General features: G+C 47.9%; 1 long non-coding RNA gene across 1 annotated transcript; it reads left to right on the top strand.

Annotated features, from left to right (window-relative positions):
* The first annotated feature begins 1,381 nt into the window (after positions 1 to 1,381).
* On the top strand, positions 1,382 to 6,229 carry LOC138745343 (uncharacterized). Its single transcript, XR_011346195.1, has 3 exons — positions 1,382 to 1,839; positions 2,509 to 2,586; positions 5,725 to 6,229. It is a non-coding gene; the product is annotated as an uncharacterized lncRNA (long non-coding RNA).
* Positions 6,230 to 11,578: the final 5,349 nt, after the last annotated feature.

The following is an 11,578-nucleotide window of genomic DNA, read 5'->3' as shown; positions in this document are numbered from 1 at the left end:
CCCAACACACTCATTGCCCAAGTTGTGCTCCACCCTGGAGGACTATGGGGACATCTCTGGGTATAAGTTCTTTTGGGATATGTGCAAAATCATGTCACTTAGGAAGGGGGATTAGAGCCAATGTCAAGAAAATAGTCAACAAATGTGGCGGCAAAATGGGATCAAATATCTAGGAGTTAGAATAGATAACAACGAGTAATTTAGACCAGCTGAATTATTCTCCCCTTGCTTGGGGAAATTGAGGAGGATTTAAATGGTTGGATGTCCCTGCCCATTACACTAGTGGTGTCACAGAGAGGGGAGGTGTCACAGAGGGGGGAGATGATGACACAGAGGGGGTGATGATGTCACTGCATGGGGCAGCCATAGCTGAGTCGTGCCATGGCACAGCAACACGAGAAAGATGCCTCTCCTGGAAAGGGATTCTGGCCCACGTGTCGGAGTAGGACGCTGTCTCATCCCAGGGACCCTCTGATCAACAGGGTTGTGTTTGGAAGCACCCTGCACCCATGGGTGAGATAAAGAGCCTGTTACAGGCTCCCCTACTGGGACAGAGACTCCTCTGGCACCATCCTTTACCCAGTGTGGGCGGAGAGAATGGAGGCTGCATTGAATCCCCTCTCCCCATCCTGAGTGCAGGGCACTTTATGAGGCAGCTGGACGGGACTGGGGAGGGGAGAACAATGGCATGTGAGGGGATACAGGGATGGGGTCTGTAGGAGTGGAGGGGAGAACAAAGGAACGGGGTAGCACCACAGGCTAATGTCAAGGGAGATTGGATCAGAGATAGGGGACATAGGGTTGAGCTGGGGGGATGGGGTGCGAGGGGACGGAAAGGACTGGGGAAACCATGGGGGTGGTGTTGGGTGGGGGATGAGAGTGTGGTAGAGGAATCGGGGCAGGGGAGAGTGTGAGGTGTCTGAGGGAGAAGAGAAGTTGCGAGGGGGATGGAAGGCAGACCTTTCAACAGAAATGGGACAGAGCTCCCCCTCCACCTGGAATGGGATCTGTCCACTGAGAGACACGACCGCTCCTCCACCCGCCACGCCCCCCCCCCCCCCCCCCCGTGGTTACAAGATCCCTTCCACCCTTGCATACACCCCCACACACCCCCAACCGGGATAGGATTCTTTCCCCCAGTGGACCTGGATGAAGGTGCTAGAAAGTGTTTCTGCTGCGGCGGACCCAACAGAGTTGAGCGGTGAAGAGTGGGGCTCTCTCCGCACCACCTGCTCCCTCAGGCAACGAGGTCTCGCTTGCATCATGGAAGATCACGGTGTTGCTGAGCTTCTGGGAATGTGGAGGGCTTCTGCTAAACCCGTGGTAGGGTTCAGAGTGGTTCATCTCCCCGGGACATGCTGAAGGTCAAGGATGACCCGATCCTCTCATGGAGGGAGGGTTGTAAATAAGGTGAACGGCTGCGGAACTGGCCTCAGTCTGAGGAGAGTGATCAAAGAGGGACCTGGGGTGGCAATATTTCTACTGAGAGGCTGGAAAGAACCACCAGAGGATCAATTCTGACATTTTGGAGACCCTTGGAAGGGAGGTAGAGGGAGGGGTAGAGACTAACTCGGACAACAAGGCTGGGCTGGGATAAATGACCTGTTGTGTACCCTCTGGGTGTGTAAATGCTGCTGCTTCTGCCCCAGAGGACATGGCAATAAGGCCACAACAGAGGTGGCCACACCGTGTCATGGACCCAACGTCCCCAAGGTGGTGTCCTGCACAGATGTTAAAATCATCGACAATGGATCTTTCGGTGTGGTGTACCAGGCAAGGCTGGTGGACTCCGGAGAGCTGATTGCCATCAAGAAGATCTTGCAAGACAAGAGATTCAAGGTGAGGGGGAGGAGCAGTTGTGTGGAAATGAAAAACCCTGATATTTAAATTTAGGGTCTACAGCACGTTCACAGGCCCTTGCGACACATGAGCCCATTTCACACAATTACACCCAATTGACAAACAACACCCCAAACACATTTTTGAAGGGGGGTGGAAAGAGGAGCATCTGACAGAGACCAAAGCAGCCATGGGGTTTGGAAACAGAGAAAGTCACACAAACCCACAACAGCAGCCCCCCTCCCCACACACAACCCCCCACCCCACACACACACACACACTCACACACACACACACACACACACACACACACACACACACACACACACACACACACACACACACACACACACACACACACACACACACACACTCACCTGGCAAATATCAAAGATTTTCTGCAAATTCATTGTTTAGTAGAAGCTGGGAAAACAATCATAAAAACTGAAATGATACTTCATTGAACCCCCTGACGAGTCCCCACTCCAGCGACACGAAAAGTCCCCCCCACTGACTCTCGAAAAGTCCCCCACTTCGGCCTCCCTTGGAGTTCCCCACCTCTGACCTCTTGACAAATCTCCTCCCCGCCTCCTCCCTCAACTTGGACAAGTTGCCCCTCAGGGCCCCGACCCATCGCCCAGCCTTGCTGATGTTCTTCTCTCGCCATAGAACCGCAAACTGCAGATCGTGCGAAAGTTGGATCACACCATCATTGTCCCTCTTCTCAACTTCTCCTCTGTAGTCAAGGTAAGATCCACCTGCACCCACCCCACCCTCACTCTGATGCATATCATTTGCTGCTACCTTCCCCATTCCTTCAATCGATCTGTCTCGCTGCAGCCTCTCTTTTGCCTCCATCCTGCCCCTCTGACCAGTGCTGACTCTTTGACGTTGGCTGCCCTGCTCCTCACCCATTAACTCATGACCTCTTGCCATTTCAACTCCAGACAGCAGCAGCCAAGACCACAAGACAAGGTCGCCAAATTCGGCCACTCAGCCCCTCCAGTCTGTTTCCCCAATTCATTTCACGAATGTACTTTCCCCCATAACTCACTTTTGGCACCTTTTGGTGCGCCTCCAAATCAACGCCTGCTCTGAATCGTCCCAACAACTCAGCCTCCACATGTTCGACCCCAGCCAACACCCGGCTGCAAACATTTCTCATCTCGAAACGTCAATGGTTTTTCTCCCCCGGTGAATCCTTGCCTCACGAGGGATGGCAGTCAGAGCTGCACATTTTGTGCAGTCTCACCAGAAGCCGAATGATGGGGCAGCGGACGGGTCCACTACGGCCTGTTGACGCTCTGCTCGCTGAGCCGTTGGATTCATGCCATGTTGTGTTGAGCAGTGGGGGCATCAGGCCTACAGAGAGCAGGAGGGGCTGGCACTCCTGTTGGGAGAGGCACGGGGTTTTGGAGGGTAAATCCAGCTGACATGTTTGTATTGTGTCCAAGAGGAAGAGCAGGTTTATTTGAATCTGGGTCTGGACTATGTTCCCAAGACGGTTCACTGCATGGTCCAGCACTTCAACAAGGCCAAGCAGCCCATTCCCATGATCTACATCAAGGTGGTTGTGGGTCTGGGTGGTCAAGTTGTCCACTGGGGCAAGCTTGGATGGTGGGGTTGGAGGATATGAAGGAGTTTACTGGCTGAGTCTCGCTGGGGACTGGATATCGATGAAGGGTGCATGAGGGTCTCAATGGGTATTGGTGAGGAGAGAAAGGGTAGTGAGGGGAGAGGGGTGGAGAGGATGATGAGGATGGATGTTGATTGGCAGGGAGGGGCCCTTCACCCACCTCCCCTTACCCTCAGGATATAGACCCGGCCAGTGTGGAGGCAGAGTGGGTCATGTTATATCGTTGTGTTGCCAGATGTTCATGTACCAGCTGTAGCAGAGCATGGCCTACTTCCATCCTCAGGGGGTTTTCCATTGAGACATCAAGCCCCAGAAGATGCTGGTAGATCCCGAGATGGCCTTCTTATTGCTCCTTTATTTCGGCAGGTAGATCCACCCATGTCTGTCCGTTCACCACCTCAACGCGGTCCTGATCCCTCTCCACAACACGGCCTTGTCCCCTCCCCACCAGCTCTCACCCCTCCCCCACCAGCTCTCTCCCCTCCTCCCTCTCCCAACTTGCCCCATCCACAGCTTAATAACTTATTCTAAATAAGATTGTGGGGGCCTTAGATGGAATGAACAGCCAGAAACCTTTCCTAAAGTGTCAGGTGCAAATCTCAGAGAGCATCCGCTTCAGGTGAGGGGAGATTTTTTTTATGCAGAGAGTTGTGAGAGCTTTGAATGCGTCACCAGAGAAAGTGGTAGCGGTTGGTAGAATAGGTACATATAAAAGTCTCTGAGACGAGCATGTGGATGTAAGGGAACAGAATTTTTACATGATAGAGGAATTTGGGGATATGGCGAGAAGGCAGGGTAGGTCGAGTTTGGTCATAAATTAGATCAGCCATGATCGTATTGAATGGCGGAGCAGGCTCGATAGGCCATTTTTGTCCTATTCCTGTTCCCACTTCCTATGTTCCTATGGGTGTGGTACAGGTAAAGGTTGTGGAGAACATTTACAAAGGTCAGTACAGCCTTTATGGGCCAAAGGGCCTGTACTGGGCAGCAATGCTTGATGTTCTAATGGATGCGGAAGCTCTGGGAAGGGGTAAGGGAGGGACTGGCCAGGAAGTCTGCAGATTCTGGGGCCGAGGGCAATGCCCAAACATGCTGGGGAAACTCATGGATAGTTTTGTGAGGAGCAGGTCCTGCTTCACGAGTCAAATTGAGTTTTTAGAGGAGGTGTCAAAGGAGATAGATGAAGGTCAAGGTCTGTATGTGCTGCACGAGGATTTTAGTAAGGTGCTTGACAAGATCCCCACGGAGGCCTCATTCAGAATGTCGGGAGGCATGGGATCCATGGAGCCTTGGCTGTGTGGATTCAGAATTGGCTTGTCTGCAGAAAACAGAGAGTAGTAGTAGATGAAACAATGACTAGTGGCGCTCCAAAGGGATCTGCTCTGGGACCCCTGCTCTTTGTGATTTTTATGAATGATGATGGGAGTGGAAGGGTGGGTACGTCAGGGGATGACACAGAGGTAGAGATGTTGTAGACAGTGTAGAAGGTTGTCATAGGTCATCCAGTTTGCAGTGAAGTGACAGATGGAGTTCAATCCTGTAAATGAGATGTACTTAAATAAGCAACTGGTCCAGGTTTATTTCCAGAGTAATTTTTAAGAGCACGAATAACAGTTATTCCAAAGAAGGTTGGAGCCCCATTAAAAGTAGCTTCATATAGACCAATATCTTCATTGAATGCGGATTACAAGAATGTGTAGGCAGAGCACTTGGTTAATGGCAGGATTATGAACAGTGTGCAGGACAGAGAAATATTTAGATCCTGCTCCATATATCACTCAAGGTTGCTGTGCAAATTGAGAGGGAGTTTAAGATGGTGTATTGTGTGCTGGCCTTCAGGAGTCAGGGGATTGAGTTCAAAAACCGAGAGGTATCGTTGCAGATGTATAAAATTCTCGTCAGACCACACTTGGAATATTGTGTGCATTCCTGGGGCGAGAATACCAGAGGACGTCTAATTAAGGTGAGCTGAGGGAAATTTAGGCAAGACGTGAGGGGTACATTTTATTCACACAGAATGTAGTGGGTGGCTGGAATGCATTGTCGGGGTAGTAGCGGAGGCTTGTCCAAAAAAGGCATGAAAAGGATTTTAATATGGACAGGAATTCAAGAAAAATGGAGAGTACTGGTGTGAGGGAGGGGAGGGTTCAGGGGTAGGGGGGATGATGGGGGAAGTGTTGGGACCCTCCAAAGTCATTGAGTTCAGGCCTCAGAGACAGTATCTCTATCACTCGTATTTCTCTTCCCAGGAGAAGGAGCGATCTCAGAGACAAGACACGAGTCCAGAAGAACCTCGCATCCCAGCTGAACAGAGGACGGACAACATCATGATGGCCTGAACCCCTCCCCGTCGTATCCCTCTGGCCCTGCCAACCCCATTCCCTGCCTCTTCCATGTCCCTTCACCCACTTCCCCTCTTCTCCTCTACCCCTCCTCCATCCCAACCCCCTCCCGCTCATCTTCCCCTTCCCCTGCCCTCACACCTATGCCCTAACCCCAGCCCTCCACTCTTCACCTCCCTCTTCCCCTCCGCCCTTCCCTTCCCCTTTCCCTCTCCCCTTCCCCTCCCCCATCCCCTCCCCTAACCCTCCCCCTTCCCCTCCCTTTCTCCTCCTCCCCTTCCCCTCCCCCTTCCCTTTCCCCTTCCTACCCCTAACCTAGGGGAAGGAGGGGGAGGGGAAGGGGGTAGGAGAAAGGGGGTAGTGGAAGGAAGTAAGGGTAGGGGTTGTGGTAAGGGGTAGGGTAGGGGGTAGTGGTAGGGGGTGCGGGGATGGGGAAGGGGTAGGAGGTAGGGTTAGGGGAAGTGGGTAGGTTGTAAGGGATAGGGTAGGGATAGTGGTAGGGGGTGCGGGTATAGGGAAGGGGTAGGGTTAGGGGAAGGGGGTAGGTTGTAAGGGATAGGGTAGGGGGTAGTTGTAGGGGGTGTGGGTATGGGGAAGGTGTAGGAGGTATGGTTAGGGGAAGGGGATAGTTGTAGGGGGTGCGGGTATGGGGAAGGGGTAGGAGGTAGGGTTAGGGGAAGGAGGTAGGTTGTAAGGGATAGGGATAGGGTTTAGTTTAGGGTTGGGGAAGTTGGGTAGAGTTAGGGTTAGTGTTAGGAGACATGGGGTAGGGCTATATCTTGGTTTATGGTTAGGTCTATAGTTCGGGGAAGTGGGCTTGTGTTAGGTATAGGGGAAGGGGGTAGGAGCAGGGGGGTAGAGGAGGAGTGCGGTTTGGGGTTAGGGGATGGTGGGTAGCATTAGGGTTGGGGTTAGGGGGTGGCATAGGCGTAGGAATAAAGTTAGGGTTAGTGGATGGGGTGGGGGTAGAGTTAGGGGACGTGGAGTGGTGGTAGGGGGTATCGGTTGTGTTAAGGTTAGGTTTAGGATTTTGTTAGGGGTTAGGGTTAGGAGTAGGAGGAAGGGAAGGGGGAGGGGAATGGGGGAGGCGAGCGGGGGACGGGAACTGGGGACTGGAAGGGGGAGGGGATGTGGTAGGGGAACGGGCAGTGGAAAGGGGAGGGGAACGGTGTAGAGGAAAGGGGAGGTGAACGGTGGACGGCATCCCTAGCCCCTCCCCTCCCCTTCCCTTCCCCCGCATTTCCCCTGCCTCTCCTCTCCTCCTTCCAGAAGAAGCTGGGCCTCTTTCCGTCCAGTACCTCCCTGTGGTTTCAGAGCCTCCGTTTCAGGAAGTGCCTTCGACGCTTGCTGCTGGACAGACATCTTGTCTCTTGATTCATTCTGTACCATTGATATTAAATTTAAAAATTATTGGGTTTTTTAGAGCTTGAACTCAAAAGCTGGTCCAGATAGAGAAAACATAAACAGGCCCTTCAGCGCCTCTCTCCTGCTAGCTGAGCTGTTGTAATCAGTCCATATTCCTCTCACCCTTTTCATTCTTAGCTCCCATCCAGCTCATGTTGCCTTGTTAATCTCATGGCCTGTGGGAAGATGCTATTTCCCTCCCTGGCTGCTCTGCTTTTATTCCTCCATATCTCCTTCCTGATGGCAGGGCGACAAAGATGCTCTGTGCTGGATATCTATGAGTCTATTTACAGAGCCCATCCCTGCAATCAATCAGGGGACCGTTGCCTTGAGGTGGCAACCATGTTGCCTCTCCCTCAGCACTCTCAGAACACTACTGCACCCTCCTTCCCCTCCTTTCCCAGGTCTCAGTAACCCGCTGACAATTCCAGTCAGCTGCCATGTCTATACCCTGCCCCACCTAAACCGATGGATCGACCAGCGCCTTCTCCCCTGAAGAGTTCGAGGAATCCACTCTCTTGCAATGTCCTGCTATCGAATGCCCTGCATCCTCCTTCCCACTTGGTTCCTCCTGTTATCAGGCGCCTGGATGGACCCCACCCTGTTGAAACTACCCATATTCTCACTGATCTCTCTGCGCCTCTGCCCTCCATCCAGGGGTCTTGGATTTCTTGTGGGGGTGGTGGAGAACAAAGCACCAACTTAAGGAGATGGGGAGCAGTACAAAGACCCCCAGGTCCAGGAGACAGGGAGAACCACACAGATACCCATCTCTGTCATTCGGGTAAAACCTGATTATCAGGTGCAATGTGCAAGGAACTTTCGGTCCTGCTGCACGTGGGCCATGTTTGGCCCATCCCCACACCACCACCCTGTCAATTCCCAAAACAAATTTCAATTCATGTGGGGGTCCAAAATGAATAGAGTCTGGAGAAGGACCGTGTACATCATCAATCAATGGGGACAAGGGTGTAACCAGCATGACCATAATTGTGTGTGGCTGTGCTTGTAACCAAAGTGCAAGGGCACCAAATGCTGCTCTGTGCTGAGGTTCTACCTGGCTCAGGTGTTGCGAAAGATTGGCCTGGCCCTGGTGCTGCACAATGTTCCAGTCAGCAGGACTTTGCCCCTTTACCTTCCTCGGAACGGTTTCATTGACAAACACATTTGACCACAAAGCCATCAGGCAGTGGTCAGCAGAGCATTGCTGACACAGAGACTCCAGGACTAGATGGGATACTGCGGGGTGGTCCACGGAGCAGAGCATCCAGAGATAGACATCCAGAACTGCTGGAAAACCAGAAACTCGGTGAAAGATGCCCTTCAGTTTGCCTGAAACCCAGATGGGAGTAGCAAACACTAGAAGACATCTGTCTAAAGCAAAGGGAGGAAGATTTAGGGGAGATATCAGGGGTATTTTCTTTTACCCAGAGTTGTGGGTGTCAAGAATGCCTTGCCAGGAGTAGTGATGAAGGCCAAAACATTAGGGACATTTTAGGGGTTCTTAGTTACATTGAGGGGCTGAGATCAAGGAGGATATTCTCCAACAGCAGAGGGTGGCAGTAACCGCAAGATGTCAAAGTGGTGGCAATGAAGCTAAACAGAGACCGTCTAATGTGACTGTGCGCCTGGCTGCGGGAATTTGGACTTACGATATAAACCTTGCTAAGTGCTAGTTCAGGTTGGAAACGTTCGACTTCCTTGGGGGTCAAATCAACAGGCACGGAACTAAACCCTGCTTGAAAAGATAGAGTATGTTAAGTGCTTCCTCAAACCCCACATAATGAAGGGGCTGCAAGAATTCACTGGTACGATTAATTTTTATCACCGATTCATACCGGTTGTGGCCGACATCATTTTTTTGTTTTTAAACTTTATTTAAGATTTTATAACATGAATAACATATAGAATTACATTTAAAAATTAAGAACTAAATAATAAAATTACAATACAGTATCAGTAATCTAAATAAACTATACCCTCCCCAATAATTATTACACATTAATAACCCAACTCAAATTAGTCCAACCCCCACTTCCCCCCCAAAATAAAGAGTGAAGAATTAATAAAGTTAATAATATATGTGAGAAAAAAACCCACTTACAAAAAAAACAAAAACATAACCAATTAAAATACTAACAAAAAGAAAAGTAATTAATACTAAGATATCAGACTTAAAAAACATATTTAAATCAAACTTAAATGCATATATTTAACAGAGTTAAGATGAAACATATAATTAACAAACTTAATATAAAAAATTAGTAAAATCAGTAATATTGTCTATCAAAAATTCTGAAACAATAATCAATTCTTTAAAAAAAATTGTAGCATGAGAAAAAAAAAGATGAAAAATAAAACTTTCTCAATAGAGATAAACCTTCACCAAATATCAACTAACTTCACATCTATCATCATATTAGTCACATAAACTGCCATCTTAAAACAAAATTCCAACCTCATTAAACATTGTACAATTCAAATTTGGTACTCTTCCACCATTTTTCCCTTTTAACCTTGAATAATTACCCAATAAAAGCTCCAAAACCACGTTTAAATATCCCCAATCATTACGTTAAAATTCAGATATCCAAATATAAAAATACATCTGCAACGAAATCTATATCTTCAACAAATGGAGCATAAGCCAAAAACAAAATTCAAGCCTCATTAAGAATTGTACAATTCAATTTATAACTTTCACCATTATTCCCTTCGTTCTATAACTAAAATAGCAAAATAATATACACCAGAATTACCACTCCTTTCACCTTAAAGTTAAAGAAAAAATATTTAAAAAAAACTTATCCATCCCATTCACATTTAAATTTCAAATATTCCTTATCTACTGAATAAACTTTACAAAAAAAACCACATGAATTTTTAGTTTTTTAAACAATCAAATACTTTCTTATGCTTTTTTTTATAAACACAAAAGAAAACCCTTAACTCTTTAATCTAATAATACAAAAAAAGGAAAAAATAAACAGGTAGGAGGTTAAAAATACCCCCTCCCGTCTAAACCGCGCAATGCGGTAACTCCCAAAAAAATGGGTGTGAGATAACTCACACGTAGCAGATGACTTTCAGGAAATAGTGCCAATCCAGTTCTCTCCCCCAACTCTCACTTCATCTTAAACTAACATCATCATTATTTAATATTTTAAAAAAAATTAAAAAAAAAGAACAACTCTTCTTTTAATCAGCTCCAACTGCCGAGTCACCATTACAACCATTCCTTCTTGTAGCACGGCTCTTTTCTTCCATCTCTTGTCTCCTTAGAGATCGCAGTGGACTAAGTCTCTGTTGAAACCGAGTAATTGGCAGCTCTTGAGCAAATGCTATAGCTTCCTTTGGAGAATCAAAGAACTTTGGTTGGCAACCATCTTGAAAAACCTTCAAAACAGCTGGATATCTAAAGTTGCCTTATAACCTTTCTTCCACAACAACTCTTTAGCAGAATTGAATTCCCGTCATTGGAACATAACTTCTTGACTCAAATCCGCATAGAAGAAAACTCGATTATTTTGAATCATCAAGGGTGATTTTCTCTGTTGTGCATTTCAAATAGCCACTCGTAAAATTATTTCTTTGTCGTAATAATTCAAGCAACGAACCAAAACAGGTCTTGGACTTTGACCTGAAATAGGTCTTCTACGCAAGCCTCTGTGAGCACGTTCCAGTATTATACCTTCCAGGAAATGTTCTTGACCCAGCACCTGCAGAATCCATTCAGTAAAAAATTTTCTTGGGTCTGGTCCCTCCATTCCTTCCGGCAAACCAATAATCTTTATATTGTTCCGTCTGGATTGGTTTTCCAAATAATCAATCTTTTTCACCAAATTTTTATTTTGAGTTTGTAAGTCTTTGACCATTTTGGTCACATCTGAAACATGATCTCGTATTTCGTCTATATCTTCTTCACACGAATTAAATTTATCTCTCACTTCAAGCTTAAAAGCTCCAAACTCAGTCATCTGTTGAGAATGTATTTTCACCACAGAGTATTAAACCTAGTACCAAGTTCAGTCATAATCTTGGATAATCCCTGCATTGTATAAGATCATTTAGATTCAAGATTCACAAGAATCTTTTCAATTGGAAGAGATTCTGGCTCAACAGATTCCTGCTTCTTCTGCATAACCAAAGGGTCTTCTTTTGCTTCCTTCATTCTGGTTGCCTTCCTTGTAGTATAGCTGCGTGTGGAAACCCCAGCCACAGCCTCTCCAGCAATGACTGGAGGACGCTGGCCGGGGTTTTCCCCAGTCCATCAAGTTGTATAGGTTCTTTTATCTCAAAAGGTGCAGTTTGCAGTGCCACCGCTACAGTTGACAAATGCCTTTCCCCAGCCGGTACT

This window comes from Narcine bancroftii, chromosome 11 (assembly GCF_036971445.1).
Source record: "Narcine bancroftii isolate sNarBan1 chromosome 11, sNarBan1.hap1, whole genome shotgun sequence".
Lineage (NCBI taxonomy): Eukaryota > Metazoa > Chordata > Chondrichthyes > Torpediniformes > Narcinidae > Narcine > Narcine bancroftii.
This window is presented reverse-complemented; position numbering and strand designations above follow the sequence as displayed.